Here is a 23,635-nt window from a genome sequence, read left to right as displayed (position 1 = left end):
AAAGCGGCAGAGTCGTCGTAGGGCTAAGGCCTGCTTTCAGCTGACGATTCCAGTGCCCTTCGGACGCCGGAAAAACGTTGATCCAGGGCAGGACGCAGGCAGTTTTTAGAGTGCCTGTCTCCAGAAACTCATTACAATATTTTTTTAAGAGTGCACACACTCTCCCAGGTCTTCCTCCTCGGTCGTCCCCAACCCACCACCCAACCGAGTTAAAATTCGCAAATTGATTTTCACGCATTAGTATTAATGGGTTGTTCCTCTTAAATTGTTGCCAACTTTGCTAATGGATTATTATTTAAATGATTTCTTTTTTATAAAGTAGTGTTGTTTTATAGATGCGTATTTACTTAAAGAAATCAACTGCATCTATTAACATATTAAAGAGAGAATAGAGCATCGGGGCCGGTGTAATGTACTGTTCAGCCTTACTTTGGGTGCTTACGAAGATAGGAAAATCTTATTTGTTTAATAATAAGTCACTCATGAATATGCAAATTAACTCAGTGCAGTACCTCACTTCTGTCACTATTAATGAGTTGCAAATTAATGTGACAACAAAAGGAAAATCTATTTAGTGAAGGAACTCCAGTTCCTACTTGGGGAGATCCCAAGCCGGCCTGGAACTTGGGTCTCCAGGAAGGAAAGGAATGGAGATGGACGCTTCCTCACCCAGTCTTCCCTGAACCTCCACTATTATTTGTTTTCAGGGACCAGCTTTGTCAGGAGCCCCTTAAAATTCCTGCTCCAGGCCAAAGGAAGAAAGGCTGCTCCAGGGTAATTAGGGCCAAGTGTGATAAATGGAAATCAGCCCACAGTTTGAAGTAAAGCAGTTGGTAAAGCAGATTTTTTTGCGTGGAGGGGGGATCCCCCCCTTCCCAGCTTAAAGATTCCCCAAAGGCCTTTTGGCCTTAGTTGCTTTGGACAGTGAGGACTGAAAGTACCAAATCAGGCCTCAGAGGCCTGACCACAGGTATTAAGACAGCACCCTATGCGCTTGCATTTTATGAGGTGATTCTGCTGATAGGAGGTTTAAGAGAATATCAGCTCATTTTCCTGCCGACCTGCTTCCCAGAGGTTACAGACTGAAATCTGGTTGTCTTCCTTTTGAGGCTTTGCTTATTTCTGGCCCACACATCAGAACCTGTTTTTATTTCATTGATGGAAACTGGAGAGAATGTTTCTAATCCAGTTAAGTTTGGAAACGTCTCTAAGAAAAAATAAATGCTGAGCTGCCCAGAGCTGTAGGCTAATAATTCAGGTGTCTGGGTAGTATCTCAAGAAGCTGTTCAACTAAGGAAACTTCTGGGGAGATGCAAATATTCTATATCTAACCTCATTGATGGCTACATGGTAATAATATGCAAAATGTAAAAATTCATCAGGCTGTACACTTTAAGATTTGTACTCTTTACTATGTAAGTTATATCTTACTTTGATTATCTGTTACTGTGTAAAATCACCTCAAAGCTTAGTGGTATAAACAACAATAATCATTTATTTTGCTCAAGAATTTGCAATCTGGGCAAGGCTTGGTTGGCAGAAACATCTCACTTCCGTTCCACACTATGTCAGCTGGGGCAGCTCAACTGGGACTTCGGGATCCATTTTCAAGATGGCTCGTACACGTGGTAGGCAAGTTGGTGCTGGCTGTGGTTCTTCTCCATGTGGGCCTCTCCACAGGATGGCTTGGGCTTCCTCACAGCATGGTGGCTAGGTGCCAAGAGCAAGCACCCAAAAGAGAGGAAAGGGAAGCAGCCATTTACTTAAGGCCTGACCATGGAAACTAGCAGTGTCAGTTCCACCATATTCTATGGGTCAAGCAGTCACAGAGTCCCAATTTAAGGAGGACAGGACATCGACCCTTATGTCTCAATGGGAGGTATGTCAAAGAATCTTGGGGCTATGTTTTAAAACTGCCACATATCCATTTTAAAAGAAAACAGAATATGTGGCTTAATTTTTTGTTTTCTGTCCCACTCACTTTTATCTGTTTCCACCTCTTTCCTACCAGCCATCAGTGGGAAGTATTTGGTATCCCAGTAAATTTATGTGAGTGTATATAGAAAAGACCATTGACATTTGGGTTTTAAATTGCTATTAATTTGTTAAATCCCAGATTTTGAAATCTAGACTTTCACAAGTCTCACAAAAATAATTAACCTTGTTATTTTTATATAAAATTTGAGCAATCATTTTTGGAGAGGGCTCAGTCAAGACAGGTTGAACAGAGTAAATGCTCTTAAACTGTCCCACCCATTTATAAATTTAGCTAAATTTTCCTGAACATTTTAGACTGCAATATGTACATTGAATTTGTTTTATTTTTTTAAGCATTCAAATTACTGAAAGGACAAACTTAGGACCCTAATAAGAAAACTTTCCCAAGGTCTTAAAACATTTGTAAATCAAATAAATTAAATTTGTGAATATCCCATTGACTTAAACATTGCAGCTCTGCTTTCCAAGTCAAACTTTAATTCCTTTTACCTAAAATTACAAGTCTAAAGTCTATTATACAATTTTAAATTGGAATTATAAGGCTAACCTGTCTGATTCTTTACTACCCTCAAGTTTTCATAAACACTGCAAATTAAATTATATAATAGATTATTCTTGAACTTAACACCAAAATATCACCACAGTATATTTGATTGATTTCATCTTCTCCATATTCAATTCTCAACCTTCCCAAGGTTAAAAGGACACCCTCTGAGGAATGTGTTTTGCCATCTCAAGGGAGTTGAGGTTACTTGATGTAAGGAAAAATTTAAGGCTTTGCAACAAGCAAAAGAGATTACTAGCTGTCATTTCAATGGACTAGTGGAGCCTGAGGGTTGGGTGGGATTGTCAGAACCTACAGTAATACTACCCATTATCTGTGCCTAGGCTATTTTGCAACTCTATAAGGTGCAGATATCTAATAGCAATGTGAATGCTTCTTGCCTTTAGGCAAGCAACTAATTTCCCTCTGGGGAAGGGACCACAGCCACCCCCACCCCAAAAGCCAGTTTTGCAGTCATTTGCAAATTTATTTCAATATTTCTGATCTAGAAATGTTTCTGTTCTTGGAATTCTCCTTCCTTTAAACCAGTTGTAATATCTTACCCATTCCTTCACTTAATCAATGAATTAAATAAAACTTTTGTCATGTGTTCATTGTAAATTTGTATGAGAGTCATGATTTTGCCTTCTTTTGAGAATTACCCTTTAATATTGGTCAACGGTCTACCACACTACATAGATCATATTTGTGGCCAGCTAGAAATTGGAGACCAGGATGCAGGATATGGGCCCTAGAAATCTCCAGGGAGAATTTGCTGACACTCGAGACAGATCCACAGTGCCCTTTTAAATCCCCATTTATAGTTGCTATGACAACTGAAGATCCAAGGCCATACCCTTCTGGTGGAATTTGTTTTTGAACCTCAGGTTCCAAGTTCAAGGTAAATCTTACCCTGATTCTTTTCTAACCTCTTACCTCTCTCCACTTTGTCATCTGATTGGAGGAGAGGGAAATTTGTAGCTACCACCCACATTGCCCCAACACTTGATTGGATTCAATTAACCTATTTACCACCTGTGGTGGTCTTTAAATACTGTGTTTCCCCGAAAATAAGACCTACCCGGACCATCAGCTCTAATGCGTATTTTGAAGCAAAAAATTAATATAAGACCAGGTCTTATTTTAATATAAGACCGGGTATAATATAATACAAAATATAACATAACATAACATAACATAACATAACATAACATAATATAATATAATACTGGGTTTTATTTTAATATAAGACCGGTATAATATAATGTAATATGATATAATACCGGGTCTTACATTAATTTTTGCTCCAAAAGACGCATTAGAGCTGATGGTCCGGCTAGGTCTTATTTTGGGGGAAACACGGTATATATGTCCACAAATTCTTTGATTCTCCTCCCTTTAAAAGGTGGAGCCTGATTTTCCTTCCCTTCATTGTGGGTGGTGCTTAGTGACTCACTTCTAATGAATAGAATGTGACAGAAGTGACTGTTCTTAACATCCATGATTAGGACATAAAAGGCACTGTGGCTTCCTGGTTGCTATGGGGGGAAGCCAGCTGCCATGTCCTGGGGACATTCAAGCAGCTCTATGGAATGAGCCATGTGTTGAAGAACTGAGGTCTCCTGCCAGTAGCCATGTGAGTGAGTCATCTTGGAAGACGATCCTGTGGCCCCAGCGAAACCTTCACATGACTGCAGCCCCAGCCAACAACTTGACTGCAACCTCATGAGAGTCACAGAGCCACAACCATTCAGCTCAACCACTCCTGAATTCCTGACCTACAGAAACTCTGAGATAATAAATGTTTGTTGTTTTAAGCTACTAAATTGTGGGGTGATTGGTTATGCAGCCATAAATAACAAATACATGAGTCAATCTTGCATTTGGACATACCTCTAAACCATTCTAATAACACTAAACACATTTCTATTTTGTCTAGATAGGTGTCTGTGCCTCTTTCAACCCCCAAAGGAAGATGCCCACTAATTTTTCTCACCCTTGAAAACCATTTTCTAAAAGCCATGAGGAATAATTTAAATCTCATTGCTGGGAATAAGAGAAAAGAGTAAACTAAATGTGTATGGCAAAATAATGTTTCCTGCAATAACAGTGATGATAAACTAGCAGGAGAAGTAAAATAGTTTCAAATAGTTCTTTTGATCACTTTGCAGTTGAAAGTCAGATCTTTATAAGAATTCATTACCATTTAACTTATAGAGAGGAACTATTCTGGGAGATAGAGTCAAAATGAAACAAAACAGACATTCATACCTTACAAGAAGCCACCAAAAGTGTGAAAAGCAAAACTGGAATGATTAAGTTCTGGAGAAGCGAATCTCCTATAGGCATGCCCCGAAGTGCCACTTAAAGGCAAAATAACTTCCTTTCTATGTGCATGGTACCTTTCAACAACTAAAATGATGAAACATTTGCAGTGTGATCTAAATGACTCAGGTAGTTTCCTGTCCCAGGAACAGGGACTTGGTAGTGTAGCTAAGACTCTCCTCCTGGAAAAGAGTAGGTAGAGAGACCATCACATATTCAAATTACTTAGTCCCAAGTCCCACTCCTTTCTGTGAGCTTAGATGGAAAAAGGGAAGCTGCGTGTGTGTGTGTGTGTGTGTGTGTGTGTGTGTGTGTGTCTCACATTCTTCCACAAAGGATTTGAGTAAATTTATAACAAAAATGTAACAAACTGATAGAAAAATATAAATAGGAAATAACCAGAATCTAGGAGAAACTAAGAATAGAAGGATGAGACAATCTGAAAGCCATACGAAGCATACTTTTTTTCTAGCAATTTGTCAGTATTCATTCATGTAAGCAATATATATTGAACAGCTACTATAAGCTAGATGGTGATGCTAAAAAATACGTGAAACATAGCCTATTGTTAAAGATGCTCCCAGTTTAGGAGAAGGAAACAGGGACACAAATTACAGTGACATGCAATAAAGTGTTGGAGTTGCTTCAAGACGTCTTGTAAGTTACTAGGTATACATGCAACCAGAACTATACACCCATGTTCACCAAAAAGCAGGGTTCACTGGCAGTGCTTTTGGTAATGGGCCCAAACTGGAAACTACCCAAATGCTCATCAACAGCAGAATGGGAAAAGAAACTGTGGTGTCTCGACACAGTGAATACTGTACAGCAGTGAGAATAAGCATTCTGTAATCACACATAACAATACGAAGGGATCTCACAAACATAATCTTGAGCAAGGAAAGCCAGACATCAAAAGGCTCGTACTGTATAATTCCATGTATCTGAAGTTTAAAACCAGGCCAAACTAGTCTTTGCAGTTAGAGGTGAGGACCATAGTTACCCTTTAGGGGAAGGAGTGTAGTGATTGAGCAGAGGCATGGGGGACCTCTGGGAGACCAGGAAGGTTCTGTTCCTTATTCTGGGTGCTGCTTATGTGCAAATAGAACAAATCCTTTCGGTTTACGAAAATCCATTGAGCAATACACTTAGATGTACTGTTCTGTATGTGTGCTTTCCTTCAATAAAATGTGTAAGGGAAAAAACCCACCCTTCCACAGAGTGGGTGGGCCAGCGAGGAAGGAGTAATTAGTTAATCTTAGGGTAGGGAGCTTAGGTAAAACTTCCTGGAGGAGGTGATGCCGGCCTTGTCTTCACCAGTAAGTCTGCCTTAACCTTGGGGATGAATGTGGGAAGGTGTTCAGAGAGGGCAGAATTGCAAAAGCAAACCTAGAGAGGCTGGAAGCAGCCTGAGCACTGGGGAACTATAAGGGAAATGTCGCAAAATCATAGTGGCCAGGAGAGAGGGGCCTGCTTCTGAAATGTCTTTATCATAGAAGCTTTTCTCTCTTTTGCTCACTAGTGTGGACTTGGGAGATGGAGATGGTGAGGACTAGATGACATTTGTATTCTAGGAAGCTTCCTCTGGCAGCACTGCAGTTGGTGGGTGGCAACAGGCATGACTGAAGGCTGAGTGAGAGAACCTTCTGTGTTGTCCAGGCCAGGGACATAGGAGCCCAACCCGCTGGGTTCTGGGGACAGAGAGGAGCAGAGAACACTAAGCGATAGGCAAGAGCTGCAGTAGAAGAAAAATGAGAAAGAACATCAGAGAGTAAGGAGAAGAATGAAAGGAGGGGTATTTTTAAAGCTTTCAGTAAAACACATTTAAAAATACAGTCTGTTCAGCTGTCTATAGAAGTGGCTTCACTGAATTCTTAAGGGCAGAATCCGTCATCAAAGGGATGCCCCGATTTCTCTCTAAAATAGGGCTTCTTAACTTGCGATAGAATTCACGGGACTTGTGAACTGGGATGGAAAATCTTTTTCTTTTTCTTTTCCTTTTTTTCTTTTAATTTACCATCTTAACTCTTTTTTCCCCCTTCTTCCGCCTCCCCGCCCCCACTCCAGTTCAAGCCGTTGTTTCTCAGTCTAGTTGTGTAGGACACAGCTCCCTGGCCCGTGCTGGTGTTATGAGCCTTGCGCCCCCCAGGCTGAGGCAGTCAGTCTCGGGTCCTCGGTCGGCTGCTCACAGCAGCTCACGGCGGCTCTCGCCAGCTGCCGGTCGCTCATGCTGGCTGCCGGCCGCTCACATCGATCTCCGGCTGCTCATGGCAGCCCAGCTCCTGGGAGAGCCATTGCTCACAATCTTAGCTTCACAATCTTAGCTGTAGAGGGTGCAGCTCACTGGCCTATGTGGGAATCCAACCAGCGACCTTGGCGTTAGGAGCACGGTGCTCCAACCACAGGACCAGCCCTTATTTTTTTTTTTAATTGGGGAATATTGGGGAACAGTGTGTTTCTCCAGGTCGTTGTCCTTCAATGTCCTTCAATCTAGTTGTGTAGTGGGCAGCTCAGCCCCAAGTTCAGCTGCCGTTTTCAATCTTTAGTTGCAGGGGGGCGCAGCCCACCATCCCATGCGGGAATTGAAGTGGCAACCTTGTTGCTGAGAGCTCGTGCTCTAACCAACTGAGCCATCCGGCCGCGCCTTATTTTTCTTTTCACTAACCTTCAACTGAAATTTAGCATGTCCTTCGGTCATGCATGTAGGCAAATAACTGCAATTGTATTAGCAGCACCTATGACTTGGTTACCGATCAAAATCACAGATAATTTCATATCATATTACAGATAATGCCAATCTCTCAATATATTGATCACATTCATCACTAATTCGAAATTATCGTATTTGTTAAGTCTGCTGCTAGATCTTATTATTTAATCTGTAATTAAAACGGCACATCCATTAGTGTTCTAGTTATCTATGCTATGTAACAAATTATCTCAAAATTTAGTGACTGAAAATGATAATTTCTTTTGTTCTTGAACCTGCAATTTGGGCAGGGCTTGGCGGGCTGTCTCCTCCGGTCTCCAGGCAATGTCAGAGGCCTCGGATGGGGTGACCCAAATGACTGGAGAATCCTGAGGTATCTCCATCTCTCTGTTCCTCTAGGCAGTCTCCTAGCCTGTCCATGTCATCTGTTCAAGTGAACTCTCCGTTATGGCGACCCCTGAGTAGTGGGACTTCGTACATGGTGGCTTGTAGCGCCAAAGTGCTCAGAGAAGCTACCAAGACTTTTCTGACCTAGCTAGCCTTAGAAGTTCCAGAATGTCACTTCTGCCACATTCTACTGGTCAAGCAAATCTCTTCTTTAGGTCAGTCTGTATACAAATGGAGGGGACATAGACCCCACCTCTTAATGGGGGAAGTGTCAAAGAATTTGTGGACACATGACTATATCAGAGATTCGTGGAGTTTTGGTATTTTGATAACGTATTTCAATATAACTGGTTTCCTTTGTAATCCTATTGTTTTATTATATGCCTCATAAAACACTATTCTGAGAAGGGGTTCATAAACTTTATCAGATTGGCACAGGGGTCCATGATGGAGGACTTTGCTCCAAAATGTCCCTCTGATTATAAGCATCTTCCTCCACGCACTCCCCACAACCTCAGCCTTGACCCAGGCTCCCATCCTTTCTTGCTGGACCACTACAATGGCACCCTCATTGGCTTCTGCCATTGGGCTCTTCTATCTCAAATTCTTCTTCCAAAGTCTATTCTTTCTTAAGCCAAGATCCATCCGTCTATCCATCCATCCATCCATCCATCCATCCATCCATCCATCCATCCATCCATCCTTCCTGTCAACAAATGAAATGTCTTATATGACCAAATGTAAAATGATCCCATGTTTTTCTAATGAGAAGGCTCCCAATTACCTTTTGTGTCTACCTTGAAATTTTAGGCCAAGAATATTAGATGCAGGCCAGGGCTGCAAGGCTGAAGGGGCTGGAGAATCACGCAGTTGTTGGCAAGCCTCAGTTCCTCACTGGAAGTGACTGGAGGCCTCCCTCACTCAGTCACCACATGGGCTTCTCCATAGGGCAGCTCCCAACATGGCAGTTGGCTTCCCCCAGACAGAGCAATCAAAGAGAAAGCAAGAGAAGAAGTAACCAGATGCCCACAGTGCCTTATGACCTAGCCTTCAGAGTCATATACCATCATGTCCCCTTTCCTCTAGTCATTAGAAGCCAGCTACCAGGCCAGCCCACCGACAAGGGAAAGAGAATTTGGCTCCACCCCTTGAAAGGAAAAGTGTTAAAGAATGTGTGGACATATTTTTTAAACCATCACAGTTACCTACATGTATTTAAAAGTACATATTACTAGGGCCGGCCCGGTGCCTCCGGCGGTTGGAGCTCCGTGCTCCTAACACCGAAGGCTGCCGGTGTGATTCCCACCTGGGCCACTGGGCTCTCAACCACAAGTTTGCAGGTTCTGACTCCTCAACTCCCGCAAGGGATGGTGGGCTCCGCCCCCTGAAACTAAGATTGAACACGGCACCTTGAGCTGAGCTGCCTCCCGGATGGCTCAGTTGGTGGGAGTGTGTCCTCTCAACCACATGGTTGCCGGTTCAACTCCCACAAGGGATGGTGGGCTGCGCCCCCTGCAACTAACAATGGCAACTGGACCTAGAGCTGAACAGAGGGAGCTTAGTTGTGGCACCCTCCACAACTAAGATTGAAAGAACAGCAACTTGACTTGGAAAAAGTCCTGGAAGTACACACTGTTCCCCAATGAAGTCCTGTTCCCCTTCCCCAATAAAATCTTTTTTTTAAAAAGTACATATTATTAAAACAACATATTAGTCGAGGTTATATTGATTATATTTTCTTTTCCACTGTCACAGACCAAAGTTATTTTATTAAACTTCCCACAAATCTTTGACATTAGTGATTTCATCAGCATTATACCGCATCTGTCACTGGACACAGCTTTCCAGAGCATGTTGCCTGCCCTGCTCACTGAGTAGTTTGAAACCTTATACTTTCTGTGTGGAAATTTTATCCAATGCTGTAAGTACTCATTTCCCTGCCATTAGGCTGTCTCTTTCATGCCTTCTCTCTGTGAGCATTTGTGATCTCCACAATAGAACCGCTGACTTGCTTTTGAAAGCAAACATTAAAGGGCTTATTCACAACAAAATTCAATATTTGTGTCTGTAACCAGGAATGACTGAATCTTAGTTCTCTTCCTTTGTCTCTGCAATGGACTGAATGTTTTTGCCTCCCCCCAATTCATATGTTGAAATCCCAATTCCCAAAATGATGATATTAGGAGGTGGGGCCTTTGGGAGGTGATGAGGTGATGAGGGTGGGGTGATGATGAATGAGATTAGTGCCATTATAAGAGGCACCAGAGAGTAATCTGGTCCCTGCTACCATGTGAAGACACACCAAAAAGATGGCCATCTAAGAACCAGAAAGTGGGTTCTCACCAGACACCAAATCTGCCAGTGCCTTGATCTTGGATTTCCCAACTTCCAGGACTATGAGAAATAAATGTCTGTTTATAAGCCACCTAGTCTATGGTATTCTGCGATAGCAGCCTGGACAGACAAACACAGCCTCATTTCTTTTCTTTCCTTCCTTTTTCTTTCTTTTCCTTTTTCTTTTTGTAAACCAATTCTGTTAGGTGACCTCTCTAAACATTGCAAACTAGCATTGACTGAGGCCATTTTCAGTTCATAGGTCTTCCCCAAATACCACTTTGTTGTTCAAAATCAAGTCATTGAGAGTGTCCTCCAAAGCAAGTGATTTTGTTGGGACTCAAATGGGTCAACATGTAGTGGGCTGTTCACAGACTGGAACAGTACATAGCAATGAGAATGAACCAACCACGACCACGCATGACCACATGGGTGAATCTCATAAATTAAATGTTGAGCAAAAGGAGCCAAGCACAAAAGGATATGCCCAGTAGGATTCCATTCCATTCATACAAATTATAAAACCTGGTCAAACTAATCTATCATGTTAGAAGACAGGTTAGGAGTTACCTTTGGTGGGGAAGTGACTGGAAGGGGACGCAAGGGGTCTTCTTGGTGCTGGTCATGTTCTGGTTCATCTAGGTACGGGTGGCATGGTATGCTGAGTTGGTGAAAATTCATATATTCATCAAGATGTATATTTATGATCTGTGTACTTTTTTGTATGTTACATTTCAATAAAACAGTTTGTATGAAAAAACTCTATAGTAACTTCCTCTTTCTGAGGGAAAACATGGCTGTGTGATACTTAGGTGAAAGAGATACAGTGTGAAGGAGATGAGGCAATCACTGTCTTCCCAGGGCTTTCTGTCACGCAGGGTGGGCAGATAATAGACATACAACTACATGTGTTTCTATGAAATCATGTCCATGATAACTGACTTATTTAAAAAGAAATATATGGGGGGTCAGGAGAGTTTATAAAGAGAAATAGTGGAGTCGGGTACAGCTTCCCTGGAAAAGGAAACTTAAGCTGAGACTTGAAGTTCTGTGAGAAAGCTGGGGTGATGGGAGTGGGAGGGAGTGTTTCCAGGCTGAGGGAACTACGTGTATGAAGGTCTCCAGGGACAGAAAGGGGGCCAGGATGAGGGAAGAGAAGTGGACAAGAGCAGAACCATGAGGGTCTTAAGGCCCACTTCTCTGTAAAAACCATAGAAAGCTCTAGAGAGTTGAGAGCAAGAGTGAATGGATGGAATCTGCCTTAGAAAAGACCTCTCAGGAAGCAGGGTGGATGGAGAATGGATGAAGCTGAGGGAGTTGCACAGGTGTCCAGAAGGGACAGGAGTGATTATGTTTAAGAAGGAGAGTTGGTCAACGATGAAAAAGAACAAACTACTAGTAGACACAACCTAGATCAGTCTGGAAAGTAGTAAGCTGAATTAAAGAAGCCAAACTCAAAAGGCTACATATTGTATGATTCTGTTTATGTGACTTGCTGAAACATACAAAGCTATAAGAACTAAAACCAGATCAACTGGTGCCAGGGGATGGGGGTGGAGAAGGAATTGACGACAAAGAGACATGAGGGAACTTCTTGGGGTGTTCATTATCTTGATTTTGTGACGGTTTCATAATTGGTGTATACACGTCAAGACAAAATTTCAAAGTTTAAATATATACAGTTTATTGTCTGTCGATTAAAAAAAAAAGAAGAAGAAGGAGTGTTGGTAAGGTCTGGTAGGGACCAACTGTCTATGGGAGAGTATGACCCCCTGGTTTCTGGTATAGACAACCGGGAAGCTGGTGCGGCCGTGTATCAGACAGGGAGCCCTGGAGGAGGAGCCCTGGAGGAAATAATATCATGAGGGCAATGTTGAACGGTTTGAGTGTGAGTTACCTGTGAAAATAACAGCAACCATAACAGCAACTATCATGTATTTAGAACCGAATACATTTGTCATGCATTTAGCAGTGCTAAGTATCATCCTAAGGAATTTACTTGTATGATCTCATTTAATCCTCATAGCAACTCTAGTCATTATTCTAGTTTACAGAGGAAGCAACTGATTTGAACTCAGATCCAAGTTGAGAGGTAGATCTGACCATATTCTCTTTACTTTTGTCTTCTTCTACTCGTTCTTAAGTAAGGTAGATTGCTATATCAGTTAGTATTAAGGTTTGTTATGTGGTGCCAAGAGGCTATAATAATAGTTGCTTGACAAGAGAGATGCTTATTTTTCTTTCATTGAAAGATACTCATATATAGGGCTGGTATGGCGCTCGATGTCCGAGATCCGGTCTCCTTCTATCTTGTTGCTTCAGTATCTAAGGCAAGATACAGCTGCTCAAACTCCACCCATCATGCTTGCATTCCCACCAGCAGGAAGGAAGGAAAAGAAGGTCTTACTGTTCCATTTCTGTCTCTTTCCACTTGCTCTCAAACCCAGCGTCTTCTGGGCTCTACTCTCCCACTAGACTGTAAGCACCAAGAAGTTGGGAATTGTCTGTTTGCCATTGATATGCTCCTGACATGGTGCCCGATGCATAGTAAGTGCTCAATAATAAATTCTTGAATAAAGTGAATATCAGGCTCCAAGAAGTTCTGTGATTTGTATTGTGTTCCTGCCTCTGTCTCCTGCCTCCTGCATCTGCTCCCAGGCTTTGCCTTTGAAATATCATTGTCCTTCAGGACCTAGGTATTTTGTCACCTCTTTTAGAATGCATCTATTATGAATTGAATTGCGGTCCACCCCCAAATTTATCTATTCAAGTTCCAGCCCCTAGGAACTCAGAATGTCCATATTTCAGATTTAGGTCCTTGTAGATATAATTAGTTAAGATAAGGTCAAACTGGAATAGGGTGGGCCCTAATCTAGTATGACTGATGTCCTTCTATAAAGGGGAAATTGGAGACAAACAGACGCACACAAGGAGAATAATGTGTGAACATGAAGGCAGACAGGGAGGTGAAGCCACGGAACACCAAAGATTGCCAGCAAATAACCAGAAGCTAGGGAAAAGGCCCGGAACAGATTCTCCCTCACAGCCTCAGATGGAACCACCCCTGCCGACACCTTGATCTCAGACTTCTGTCCTCCAGACCTGTGAGACAATAACAAAGTACAGCAGATATGGTCCTTTGTTATGTTATGGCTGCCCTAGGAAACTAATATAGCATCTCACACCAAGCAGTTGAGACTCTGGTCTCCAGGTTCCCAGAGATCTTTTCTTCACATTCTCTGGAGCAGGTTGTGAAATGCGCTTAGACAGGGCCTGTCTGTCCTAGTTCTGTTTGTGAGTTCTTGAGAAAGAAGCACTGTGGGTCCTACAGTGTGTAGTGACCCTTGCCTGGTACCGGGTAATACAGAGATATTTGTGAATTTGGCCAGGCCACAAAAGTGCCCCAAACCTCAGGAGTTGGGCTATGTTTGAGGTAGTAGTGTTTGAGGTAATGTTTTTCCTTTTTGTAATTAAAAACTACAATTAACACCCTCCAATGCAAAAGAAGTAGTACTTTTTTAGCTGTTTTTAAATCAAGCAATAAAATCCAAGAAAACCTGGGGGTGGGAGTTGTTGTTGTTTTGTTTGTTTATTTTGGTGCTACTGTACCTTTGGAGAAAAGACCTGTCTGCTTTGCAGGTTGCCCATTCAAAAGATAGGAAACAGGGAACAGGACAAAGTAGCGGGAGCATGCAAATGGGCAGGAAGAGAATGGCAGTCTGAGGAGAATGTAGCATGAGGCTTCCTTCAAAAGTCTGACGGCCATGAAGGTGGACCTCTTGTGGACTCTAGATAGTTTAGTTAACTAGCAAACAAAGAAACAGACAAATAAATAAAAGTACAGGCCTCCCTGCTTTAGGCTTCCTTGAGGGAGGTATAATTCTATGTATTCAGTTAAGGCCTGCTTTAACTTGGGCCTGGTGCTAAGGCTGAGGGAATACAAGGAAAACACTCTCCAGCCTCAAAGGTTTTGCAATTTAGTGACAATGCAAATTCTTACAGGTAGAGCGCCTGAATCCAAAGTGGCTGCTATCTTCAGAGTGAGCCACTTGATGGAGAGGCCATTGTGTGCTGACGCCTGAGGAGACTCCACGCTCAAGAGGGTGCCAAAAACCTTGGTGGCTGTCTTCAAGGAATTTACACTACCCCAGGGCAGAAATATAGTGTCCCTGTGCCTGACCAGAAAAGAATTGAGCCCTTCCTAACTCTCCGGAAGTTTCATTTTAAGCATGGATTTAGGGTAGTGGTTTACATTTGACCTCGTTTTGTGTTATTTCTTTTTAGAAGTGCAACTGTTGGGGAAAGTTTCTGAAAGGGGGGGGCTGGTGTGAGGGTGAAGCTACATCTCTGGGAGGAGGGAAGATTTGGAAAGTTTGGTGCAGAAGGGATGGTGGTGGTAGTCTAACAGAGGAATGGGGAATGAGAAGCCCTGGAAGCTTTAAAGGGAGAGAAGGATGGTGCGAGGGCTCGTGTATTTGAGGCCACCCAGCCTTGCTGCTGGGAACTGAATGGCCCGGGTTCTGGCCTTGGGCCTGGGGGAATAAGAGGAGAGTGGTTCTGAGGGACATTGCAGCCAAACACAGGTTGTATTAGGGGATGACCTGGAGGGCCTCAGAGAAGGAAGAGCTGTGACCATGAGATGACAAGTGGGACTGGAGGTAGGTGGACCCAGTGGGGGAGAGAGGTATCTGACTGGGGGGGTCTCAACAGAGAGGTCAGGTTGAGCTGAGGACTCTAAAGTATCACATGTATCTCAGTCAGGGAGAGGCTAGAGTTGGTAGTAGGAAAGTAGGCTGAGACTGGAACCGGTGTGTGGAAAACGGTGTTCTTCCAGTCTCCAGAGAGTTCCTTAAGGTCAGACTCAGTGCCTCACCTAAGGGCTCCTGGACATCCAGTTTGCTCAGAACAACTATGCCCCCCCTTTAAAGACCCATGAGATGAAAGCAGTGTGTTGAGAGAGGCAGAGCCAAGAGATGGTATGCCAACGTGGCACCTCCAGACTTCCCTGGTGTGAATGAGATTTAAACTTCTATCTTATTTAAGCCACTGTTAGTTCATTCCTGTGTGGTTGTTCACTTTTTTGGTTTTGGCCCTAAATCCAAACCTATTCCTGACTGGTACAGTAAGACATTGATTAAATAAATCATAGTACAGTAAATTACCATGTTAACCATCAAAAATAATAACAGAGAAGTATACTTATTAATGTGGAATGATGTTCATGGTTTATTATGTGTAAAAAGCTACCTTTAAAACTTTTCATACCTGTATGATATGAAAAAAACAAAACAACACAGATATATGCACACAAAAAGAAAGTTGAAAAGATAGTCACCAAAACCTTGCCTTCCCTACTCCCACGGGCTTACAGTTCATTTGTGTAATAAAAAATTAAAATTTTTTAAATTAAAAGAATTTTTTAAGTTCATGCTCTGCACTGGCTTCACTTATTTAGTTATCAGGAAATTAACCAGGACCCCAAGCTCAGTGGCCCCACAACACCGTTTCTCTGGGGAGCGTTTTCAGCCAAGCCTCTTGAAATGGTATATTTGTCCCTACAGAGGGGATGAATCATGGGGACCAAGGGGGAGCACAATTCTGAAAACTTTTATTCCGTATTTCTGTGTGAGTGAAAAACCACAGCTTGCAAACTGATGGGCCTGGGCCTAACAGGGATGGTTTTCTTTAGCCTACACAATGCTTTATCAAGGTCATGAATGATTGTAAGAATTCACATAAAAATCCAGATTTCTGGCTTCTCTTCTGAAAAGTCAGGAAAGCCAGCAACCCAGAGCCCCGGCGCAGCAATGGACAGGACACTGCTCAGGTTGCACAGCCCTTGCCATCTTCTGGGGTAACCCCAAGACAGGCACGTGTGAGCATCTGGCCCAAACCTCTCCTTTAGGCAGCCTTGTGGTCTCCGCAGGCATTTCAGTGGGGTCCCTCAGTTTACACTCGTGGAATGGTTTCCTGTCTGTAAAGATTTGGAACATGTGTGGGGCAAAGGGAGTGTGATGGCTTTAAAACAGGCCTTCAAATTCTCTGACACTCTTCCTGCATAAGATGGAGTCTATTCGGTCTCTTCTTGAATACAGGTTGGCCTCAGTTACTAGCTTCTAACACATAGAATGTGGTGAGAGTGACAATGTGTGACTTTCAGAGGTAGGTCATAAAAGAAAAGACAACTTCTGAATGGTCCCCTCTCTTTTAGGGATGTTTGCCCGTGGAACCTAGCCACCATGTAGGGAAGCGTCCCAGGCTACATGCAGAGAGCGTAGGTGTTCCAGCTGACAGCCCCAGCTGGAGTCCCAGCCACCAGCCAACATCAACTGCCAAACCAGACATGTGAGTGAAGGAGAGTCTCCAGACGATTCCAGCCCCAGCCTTTGAGCCACCCCAGTAACGCCAAGTGGAGCATAGGTGAGCTGTCCCAAAGGACAAAGTTATGGATTCATGAGCAAAATAAATGTTATTGTTTTGAAACAAAAGTTTCTTTTTTACGTTTTTATTGAAATATAATTCACAGACCATAAAATTCACTCATTTAAAGTGTATAAGTCAATGGTTTTAGTGTATTCAGCGTCATACAACCAACACCACAATTTTAGAACATTTTCACCACCCCTCCAAAAAGCCCCATACTCCCCTCCCTCCACCGTCCACCCACCCTCAGGCCCTGGCACCAGCTAATCTAATTTCTTTCTCTGTGGATTTGCCTACAGTAGTACCCCGGTTTTCGAATGTCTCCGTTGATAAACATTTCCTTTTACGAACGCCGTAAACCTGGAAGTAAGTGCTTCGGTTTTCCAACACGCCTTGGAAGTCGAACATGTCAAGCTGCTTCCGCTGAGTGCAACACCCTGAGGCCCAGCTGTCGGCTGTTTTCAAACGGTTCAGAACTCGAACGGTCTTCCAGAAAGGATTATGTTCAAAAACCGAGGTACCACTGTATTTTGGACATTTCATACAGATGGAATCATGTAATATGTAGCCTTTTGTGTCTGGCTTTCACTCAGCATAATGTTTTTAAGGTTCATCCATGTTGTAGCATGTGTCAATACTGCATTCCTTTTTATTGCCAAGTAATATTCCATTGTATGCATAGACCACAGTTTTACATTCATTCACCAGTTGATGGGCATTTGGTTTCTATCCACTTTTTGGCTCTTATGAATACGCTGCTATGAATATTTGTGTACAAGTTTTTTTGTGGACATATGTTTTCATATCTCTTAGGTATATATACAGAGGGTGCCAAAAATGTATACACATTTTATGAAAGGAAAAAATTGTATTAAAATTGTAATAATATATGCCAATAACAAAAGATGAATACAAGTCACGTTTGCCTTCTGCAATTACAAGAGGTGCTCAAAGTAGTTACCATCAGCGTCCAGACACTTCTGATTACAGCGAACTACTGCTTGGGCAATGTTGACCAAAATGTCTACTTGCATCACTGGGCATGCCGTTTCAATTTCTTCCTGAAGTACTGCCAGTGTAGCCAGTTTTCTATAGTACACCACATCCTTTAAGGTCCCCATAGGTAGAAATCAAGGGGTGTTAAGTCAGGAGAACGTTCTCTAATTTCAAATACCACTTCAAAATGGTCTTGCGCTACTCGAACGACAACCATGCTCCCACCATTTTCTTTGACTGTCCTGCCTGACACATGGTGACGCTAGCATTCATTTGATTAATGCTATCTTTTGAGCCAACGTCATACTACACATTGTTACCATAATTCAATTCAACTTCGAAAAGCAATACATAGATAACATCTCTTAAAATGTGTATACATTTTTTTGGCATCCCCGGTGTATACCTAGGAGTGGAGTTGCTGGGGCATTTGGAAAATTCTCTACTTAACCTTTTGAAGTACTTCCAAATTGTTTTCTACAGTGGCTGCACCATTTGCATTCCCTCCAGCAGTGCACAGGGTTTCAGTTTCTCCACAGCTTCACCAACACTTGTTATCGTCTGTGTTTTGATTAGAGCCATCCTAACGGGTGTGAAGTTATCTCTCATTTTGGTTTTGATTTCCCTGATGGCTAATGATACTGAACATATTTTCTTGTACTTGTTGGCCATTTATATATCTTATTTGGAGAAATGTCTATTTAAATTTTTTACCCATTTTTTTTAATGGGTAATTTAATTTGTCTTTTTGTTATTGAGTCATGACAGTTCTTTATATATTCTGGATATAAGTTCCCTATCAAATATACGAGGTTGGACAATTAAGTTCGCGAACTCATCCTAGAAAAAGTGCTCATACCTCATTGCTGAATATCACTACAGTCACCTTTGAAGTACCCCCCTTGGGAAGCTACGCACCGACGCCAGCGCCTAGTCCAGCCTTCAAAGCAATTTTGGAACTCTTTCTGGAATGGCCATCAGAGCTGTTGTCGTATTACCCTTGAGGTCCTGAATGTCATCAAAACGTCTTCCTTTCAATATTTCCTTTATGTTCAGGTAAAGAAAGAAGTCACCGGGGGCCAGATCAGGTGAGTAGGGAGGGTGTTCCAATACAGCTATTTGTTTACTGGCTAAAAACTCCCTCACAGACAGTGCCGTGTGAGCTGGTGCATTGTCGTGATGCGAGAGCCATGAATTGTTGGCGAAAAGTTCAGGTCAGTCTAACATTTTCATGCAGCCCTCTCAGCACTTCCAAATAGTAAACTTGGTGAACTGTTTGTCCAGTTGGTGCAAATTCATAATGAATAATCCCTCTGATATAAAAAAGGTTAGAAACATAGTTGCAACAAGTTTGCAAATTTAATCATCCGACCTCTATGATTTGTAAATATTTTCTCCCGGTCTGTAGATTGTCTTTTCACACTCTTAATGGTATTCTTTGTAGCACAGAAGTTTTTAATTTTGAAAAAGTCCAATTTATTTTTTCTTTGGTTGCTTCTGCTTTTGGTGTCATATCTAAAAAACCATTGCCTAACCAAGATTTGCTCCTGTTTTCTCCTAAGAGTTTAATAGTTTTAGTTCTTACATTTAGGCCATTGCTCCATTCTGAGTTAACTTTGGGTTATGATATGAGGTAGGGTCCAACTTCATCCTTTGCATGTTGATCCAGTTTTCCCAGCATCATTTGTTAAAGACTGTCCTTTCCCCATTGCATTGTCTTGTCACCTGTGTCAAAAGTCAGTTGACCATCTGTGAGGGTTTATTTCTGGGCTCTCCTATTCTATTCTATTCTATTCTATTCTATTCTATTCTATTCTATTCTATTCTATTCTATTCTATTCTATTCTGTTGGTCTATATGTGTCCTTATGCCAGTATAAGCCATGACGTTTGGGGGTGACTTTTATGCAGCCATCATAACTGGAACAGGGAGGCAGCAGGGAGAGGCGAGGGATGGAAGAGATTAAATAAAAGATGGAGAAGGAGAAAGGCTGAAGGAAGGAGAGAACTTCCTTGCTCCTTTATGAGTCTTCTTAATCCTATTCTTGGCTTGAATTTGTATACCCTAAAAATGTCAGCCTTGCACATGCATAAGCAGCCATCTTCTCACCCCAGGGAACGGGCCAGGAGGACTGCTCATTTCTTGAGCACTGAAATCTAGTGGCATAGCAGAACAACTAGGCCAACTTGGAAAGGTTTTAAACTTGTCCTTCTTGGTCCCACCCTTTTAGCCTGAAGACTTTGGTTGGGGACATTGTTAGAACTTGTATAGAACTTGCAAATCTCAAAGAGTTGGGGGTGGGGGTGGCTGAGGCAGAAGTTAAGCCTTGGGCCAATCAGCCAGGCTCACAGTTGCCTCATGAACGTGTTCAGGATCATGCTGCCACCAGCTAGCTAGCAAGATTAATCTGTAGAGGAAATCCAGGCAGACAGGGAATCATTGCAAACTCTTGTGATTTCCCTTCTAGGGTTGGACATAGGATGTGCCTGAAGACCAGAAACTGTTTACTTCTGTTATTTTAAGCACCACACAGGCTTCAGTCAAAAGATACTTCTGCTTCCAAAGTTCGTATCCTTGGCATTCTCTCTCTCTCTCTCCCCCCCTTCCTCCCTCTCTTTTGGTTTTTCTCCCCCACTTTCCCTCCCCCTTCTTCCTTCCCTCCCTCCCTCCCCCCCTCCCTCCTTCCCTCCCTCCCTTCCTCTTCCTTCCCTTTCCTACCCCTCTTCCTCCTTTTCCTGGTAACCATTTCCCTCATCCCACTGCCTCCACATCAGAGGTAACATATCGTGAATTAGGTATGCATTGCTTCTGTTCTTGTGTTTATACCTCTACTATCAGAAACCCATTAAGTGTATATAGCATAGTATTTTGCTTATTTGTAAATGTTATATAAATGAGTCACACTATACACACGCTTCTGTAATTTGCCTTCTAGTTTGGTCAGTATTGCTTGTGATAAGCATCTGCCTTGGTCGGTGTAGCTGGGATCTCTATCTCGTTGGTTTGGTTGATGAGCCAATTTATTTATCCACTTGCCGGCTCAAACACCACCTCCCCAGAGAGGCTTTCTCTGACCTGACCACTCATCTAATGCAGCCCTTTTTCTTTCTTCTTCCTCCTCTTCCTCCCTAATATATGCAAACTGAGGAAAAAGACCAGCTTTCAGAAGCAAATCTGGCCCCTACTACTGTGTTTTCCTGAAAATAAGGCCTAACCGGAAAATAAGCCGCAGCAAGATTTTTCAGGATGACATCCCCTGAACATACGCCCTAACGCATCTTTTGGAGCAAAACTTAATAGAGAACCCGGTCTTATTTTTGGGGAAACATGGTAACTCTGGCCCTAATCTTTTACAGCACGTGTGACAGAGGGTACGTGTGTGTATTTGGTTCGGCCGAGAAGCGGATGCCAAGATGGGATTAGACAGGAAAACGAGTCATTGGAGAAGAAAGCAGGAAAAGGTAAGTAGAGGCTTCAGACCTCAATCAGGTCTGACACTTGTGGAAGGAGAAGGAAAGGGTGTAGGTAGGAAGACTCTCAGACTGCAGTGTAGTTCCAACATAGGTCCAGGTCATGAGAGGTCTTAAGAAAAAGTCTCCCACTGGAGGAGCCATCTTGCAGAATCAGCCCGCCTGAGCACAGCTGAGAACAGCCCACGAGAAGTGTGGCCTTAGCCTGACCGTGGTAGTGGATCCGCAGCAGGAAGGTAGCTGGGGTCTTCCGTGAAATATACTCCCCAAGTCAGGTCTGAACAAGAATGTTCTCATGACCGACACAGCGCCTCTTGCCAGCAGCTTGGTTCTGGCTGCCTGCTTGCAGGTGCTTAATGAGGACCTACCTGCTCAGGTTAAGACCTGGCTGATCAATCCTTCCATTTGTCCAAACCAGAGGGCTCCGGGAAGATGTTACGGACTGAATGTTTGTGCCCTCACCCCCTAGTTTCATATATTGAACTCTTAATCCCTGATGTGCTGGTATTTATTAGGAGGTGGGGCCTTTGGGAGGTGATGAGCTCATGAGAGTGGAGCCCTCATGAATGTGATTAGTGCCCTTATAAAGAGAGGCCAGAGAGCTAGCTAGCTCCTTTACCACCACGTGAAGATACAAAGCTGCAACCCCGAAGAGGATTCTCACCAGCACTCAGCCATGCTAGCTAGCATCCTGATCTTAAACTTCCACGCTCCAGCAACGTGAGAAAGAAATGTCTGTTGTTTATAAGCCACCCAGTCTATGGTACTTTGTTATAGCAGCCTGAGTTGACTAAGACAGGGGGTGACTTCTGTGTGAGGAGGAGAGATAGCCCCCTCCCCCATGCCAAACCCAAATCCAAAACCCCAAACTCTGAACCTGGGCTTCAGGAAGGGTCTTGGTTGGGGAGGGGCTGTGAAACCTCTTGGTCCTGTTTTTTTTTTTTTTTTAATTTTTTTTTTGGTCCTGTTTTTGACAGGATCCTATACCTTTTAGAAAAGGGAGAAGTGTGACAAAGTAGTAAATGTTTTAACCTGTCTTTGTTTCATCTTTCTCTGACGAAGCAGTTATGAGAGTCATTGAAAAGAGTGTCAGATGAAAATTATACTTTTTTCCTTTTTCCCCCCATCAACTTATTTTGAAAAATTTCAAACCTATAGAAAAGTCAAAAGAATAATTTAATATACCTTTTACCTAAATTCACTAATTATTAATATTTTGCCATGCTTTTGTTATCTGGACCAGTTTCTTTATTTTAAATATTTTTTTAGACATTCAATATTATATTTGTTTCAGGTATACAACATAGTGATTACACATTTATATAACTTACAAAGTGATCACCCAGATAAACCTAATACTCATCTGACACCATAGTTATTACCATATCATCGACTATATTCCTTATGCTATCTATACCGTATATCCCCTTGACTATTTTGTAACTAACAATTTGTACTTTTTAAAAAACTTTTAATTGGGGGAATATTGGGGAACAGTGTGTTTCTGCAGGGCCCATCAGCTCCAAGTCGTTGTCCTTCAATCTAGTTGTGGAGGGCGCAGCTCAGCTCCAAGCCCAGTCACCATTTTCAATCTTAGTTGCAGGTGGCGCAGCCCATCATCCCATGCGGCAATTGAACTGGCAACCTTCTTTTTGAGAGCTCGCACTTTAACCAACTGAGCCATCCGGCCACCCAGGTTACACATTTTTGACAATACTGCAGATGGGGCGGCCGAATGGCTCAGTTGGTTAGAGCGCGAGCTCTGGGCAGTGGGGTGGCCAGTTCAATTCCCGTGTGGGCCAGTGAACTGCACCCTCCACAACTAGATTGAAGACAACGAGCTGCCGCTGGGCTTCCGGAGGGGCGGCCAGATGGCTCAGTTGGTTAAAACGCGCGCTCTCAACAAGGTTGCCAGTTCAATTCCCTCTATGGGATGGTGGGCTGCACCCCCTGCAACTAAAGACTGAAAACGGCGACTGGACTTGGAGCTGAGCTGCGCCCTCCACAACTAGATTGAAGGACAACGACTTGCAGCTGATGGGCCCTGGAGAAACACACTGTCCCCCAATATGCCCCAGTAGAATTTATTAAAAAAAAATACTGCAGAGGTGATTCTTGTTCCTCACATCGGGAGGTGTATGGTACCAGTCTGTCCCCCTACTGGCGAGGCTCATCTTGTACACCCTGTTACAGACTCGGGGTTAACCATTTCTTCAAGTAGCCGCTGGTTCTTGACAGTGAATGGTATTTAGAAACCAAGAATTTGGTGCTAGATGTGTTCATTGCTACTGGGGTATCAATGTCTCTTAGGCCCTTTTAATGGGCAGAGCTTGGAAATCCACATTTTATTTGCTTTGTTTAAATCTTGAGTTGACAATTTAAACCCAATACCACAAGGATCTTTCTCGCTTCCCCACATTGCATATTCCTCTTTCTTACAGTGGTTTC

Source organism: Rhinolophus hipposideros, assembly GCF_964194185.1.
Source record: "Rhinolophus hipposideros genome assembly, chromosome: X".
Lineage (NCBI taxonomy): Eukaryota > Metazoa > Chordata > Mammalia > Chiroptera > Rhinolophidae > Rhinolophus > Rhinolophus hipposideros.
Note: the sequence above shows the minus strand (reverse complement) of the source record.